The following is a 4665-nucleotide window of genomic DNA, read 5'->3' on the forward strand; positions in this document are numbered from 1 at the left end:
GGACTCAATGCTTCTTGGCCGGTATACCGGCCTACGGTGTCTGGGGACTCAATGCTTCTTGGCCGGTATACCGGCCTACGGTGTCTGGGGACTCAATGCTTCTTGGCCGGTATACCGGCCTACGGTGTCTGGGGGACTCAATGCTTCTTGGCCGGTATACCGGCCTACGGTGTCTGGGGACTCAATGCTTCTTGGCCGGTATACCGGCCTACGGTGTCTGGGGACTCAATGCTTCTTGTCCGGTATACCGGCCTACGGTGTCTGGGGACTCAATGCATCTTGTCCTTTATACCGGCCTACGGTGTCTGGGGACTCAATGCTTCTTGTCCGGTATACCGGCCTACGGTGTCTGGGGACTCAATGCTTCTTGTCCGGTATACCGGCCTACGGTGTCTGGGGACTCAATGCTTCTTGTCCGGTATACCGGCCTACGGTGTCTGGGGACTCAATGCTTCTTGTCCGGTATACCGGCCTACGGTGTCTGGGGACTCAATGCTTCTTGTCCGGTATACCGGCCTACGGTGTCTGGGGGACTCAATGCTTCTTGTCCGGTATACCGGCCTACGGTGTCTGGGGACTCAATGCTTCTTGTCCGGTATACCGGCCTACGGTGTCTGGGGACTCAATGCTTCTTGTCCGGTATATCGGCCTACGGTGTCTGGGGACTCAATGCTTCTTGTCCGGTATACCGGCCTACGGTGTCTGGGGACTCAATGTTTCTTGGCCGGTATACCGGCCTACGGTGTCTGGGGACTCAATGCTTCTTGGCCGGTATACCGGCCTACGGTGTCTGGGGACTCAATGCTTCTTGTCCGGTATACCGGCCTACGGTGTCTGGGGACTCAATGCTTCTTGGCTGGTATACCGGCCTACGGTGTCTGGGGGACTCAATGCTTCTTGGCCGGTATACCGGCCTACGGTGTCTGGGGGACTCAATGCTTCTTGGCTGGTATACCGGCCTACGGTGTCTGGGGGACTCAATGCTTCTTGGCCGGTATACCGGCCTACGGTGTCTGGGGACTAAATGCTTCTTGTCCGGTATACCAGCCTACGGTGTCTGGGGACTAAATGCTTCTTGTCCGGTATACCGGCCTACGGTGTCTGGGGACTCAATGCTTCTTGTCCGGTATACCGGCCTACGGTGTCTGGGGACTCAATGCTTCTTGGCCGGTATACCGGCCTACGGTGTCTGGGGACTCAATGCTTCTTGTCCGGTATACCGGCCTACGGTGTCTGGGGACTCAATGCTTCTTGTCCGGTATACCGGCCTACGGTGTCTGGGGACTCAATGCTTCTTGGCCGGTATACCGGCCTACGGTGTCTGGGGACTCAATGCTTCTTGTCCGGTATACCGGCCTACGGTGTCTGGGGACTCAATGCTTCTTGGCTGGTATACCGGCCTACGGTGTCTGGGGGACTCAATGCTTCTTGTCCGGTATACCGGCCTACGGTGTCTGGGGACTCAATGCTTCTTGGCCGGTATACCGGCCTACGGTGTCTGGGGGACTCAATGCTTCTTGTCCGGTATACCGGCCTACGGTGTCTGGGGACTCAATGCTTCTTGTCCGGTATACCGGCCTACGGTGTCTGGGGACTAAATGCTTCTTGTCCGGTATACCGGCCTACGGTGTCTGGGGACTCAATGCTTCTTGGCCGGTATACCGGCCTACGGTGTCTGGGGACTAAATGCTTCTTGTCCGGTATACCGGCCTACGGTGTCTGGGGACTCAATGCTTCTTGTCCGGTATACCGGCCTACGGTGTCTGGGGACTCAATGCTTCTTGTCCTTTATACCGGCCTACGGTGTCTGGGGACTCAATGCTTCTTGGCCGGTATACCGGCCTACGGTGTCTGGGGACTCAATGCTTCTTGTCCGGTATACCGGCCTACGGTGTCTGGGGACACAATGCTTCTTGTCCGGTATACCGGCCTACGGTGTCTGGGGACTAAATGCTTCTTGTCCGGTTTACCGGCCTACGGTGTCTGGGGACTCAATGCTTCTTGGCCGGTATACCGGCCTACGGTGTCTGGGGGACTCAATGCTTCTTGGCCGGTATACCGGCCTACGGTGTTGAAAGAGTTAAACTAACATTGTTGAGGAACTTCGAAATTTGATAACTGTAGATTCTTGCCTCCTGTATGCCAATGATAATGGTAGACATGCATCCTAAACGACCTATAATATACCTTGCGAATATTTGTCCTAAAGTCAACAATGAACACATATATAAATAGAAATCTACTAATGCATTATTTTTTGACACTATTGCTAATATTCATAGTGGAATAATAATGTTCAAAACTATCGGATGATAGAAAATCTATATAATCTAGTAACATTAATTGCAACAAAATTTGAGTCACAAATATCGAATATCAAATACAGTTCCACATTGACAGCCAATCAACCAAATCTGACAACCCACCCAATTTATTAAAACCTATGTATTGGCACTGTACTCATTCATAATGTCTAATGGAACAGTTTCATAATTTCTTCTTGTAGAGATGCCGAGTTATTAATTTGACGTTACACATGCATTACACCCGGAACACCTATCCGCCATGTTTGTTCGATGCTATTAATGAAGCGGCACGTTACAGCATCATTACTTGAAAAAATATGGCGATAGAGGTCAAAATAAGCAGAAAGAATTACCCCGCTTGCATTTCTATGGTTTAATATGATTTAACTTTGAAATTGAATATCAAAGCGATCCATGACGTCGAAATTTGGAAAAAGTACTCAAAAATAGAAGGTAAATAATGGCGTGCACCAACCTCCTTAATGACATCCGTCGGAGTGACATTTCAACAGACACGTTGTATTTTGTATGTACATTGGTAATTAAACATTTACTTACGAAAGAAGTTAATTCAAGCCGTTGTGTTTTGGGGCCCCCTGTTAATTTAGCAAGGCGAAATAAATGGCGTCTAACGAACTTAGAAACCGTCACTAAGGAATGAGCTCCTGCACAAATGGCGCGAAACCCATGTCATTTTAGCGAGGCCACAAAAAATGGCACGTATATATAATATATACATATATATACATATTTAATATACCTACCTTATTCAAATTTGAATTGGCAGGCTAACTGATCATGCTTGGGTTTCAACGCAGTGTTAAAACAGGTAAACGGAGTGGAAAAGTAGGGTGATTTGTCGATTTTCCAATAGGCGTACGTCAAATGGAAATGATGTACGAACGTCTTAAATTCAACGTTGTTGTGACGTCAGTATTACAATCATGGCGCAACGTTTCAGATTTAACGTTGATACAACGTTGCATTTTGGTTGATCAACGTCACAACCTTAACGCAACCAATTTTAAACGTTGATCCAACGTTGCGTGCCTGCTGGGTAATGGGATCGGGTGGTCAGGTTTGATGACTTGGATGATGCATATCATCGTATCTCAATTGCATGGATCGATGCTCATGATATCAATCACTTGATTGTATGGTCCAGACTCGATTATTTACAGACCGCCGTCACACAGCTGGATGTCTACTATGGTGATTTGCCTCATCGCCTGAGAGATTCAATTCAAGAAAAGTGGCAAGGCTGGAGTTTTTACCCCTTCATGACAATGCCTCTTCCAACACGGGGCGATGGGGTAGCCTAGTGGTTAAAGCGTTCATTCATCTCGCTGAAAACCCGGGTTCGATTCCCCACATAGGAACAATGTGTGAGACCCATTTCTTGTTTCCCCTGCCGCGATACTGTTGGAATATTGCTACAAGCGGCGTAAAATCAGACTCACTCACTCACACACTCTTCCCACACCTCTCGACTTGCAAAGGCTGCTGTGCGACAATGTGGGTTCGAAGTGATTTCCACTTGTTTCCTAAAGTGAAACAACACTTTCGTGGAACCCTCTATGACGACAACGGGGCGGTCGGGTAGCCTAGTGGTTAAAGCGTCCCGCCGAAGAGCCGGGTTCGATTCCCGACATGGGTACAATGTGTGAAGCCCATTTCTGGTGTCCCCCGCCGTGATATTGCTGGAATATTGCTAAAAGCGGCGTAAAACCATACTCACTCACTATGACGATAACGATGACATTAAAGCTGCCGTGAATGAGTATTTACGGCGGTTTGAGAAAACTTCACTACCGATATGACAGGTGTATTAAAAATAAAATAAAAAAACCCAACTTTTCACAATTGTTGGTTTTGTTTATTGGGCATACAACATTTTGACCAGCCCCCGTGTGTAGATTTTTATTTCGAAATTATATTGCATCAAATTTAAGAATAACGTCAAATATATTGGTTATGATGAAAGATGAGCGTCCTATGATATCGAAACTTCAAATTCAATGGATTTGGTCTTGGTGATTTAAATGGATGTTGTCCAAACATGAGAGACCCGTGAAGATTCAGGGGTGGAATAGGTCTTCATCAACCCATGCTTGCCGTAAAAGGCGACTATGCTTGTCGTGAAAGGCGACTAACGGGATCGGGTGGTCAGGTTCGCTGACTTGGTTCATGCATGTCATCGTATCTCAATTGCGCGGATCGATGCTCATGATATCAATCACTGGATTCGATTCCAGACTCGATTAATTACAGACCGCCGTCATATAGCTGCAATATTGCTGAGTGCGGCGTTAAACAACAAACCAACCAACCAAACATGAGAATAACTCAATAACACAAC

The sequence above is a fragment of the Haliotis rufescens genome, unplaced genomic scaffold, assembly GCF_023055435.1.
Source record: "Haliotis rufescens isolate VD_foot unplaced genomic scaffold, xgHalRufe1.0.p SCAF_16, whole genome shotgun sequence".
NCBI lineage: Eukaryota > Metazoa > Mollusca > Gastropoda > Lepetellida > Haliotidae > Haliotis > Haliotis rufescens.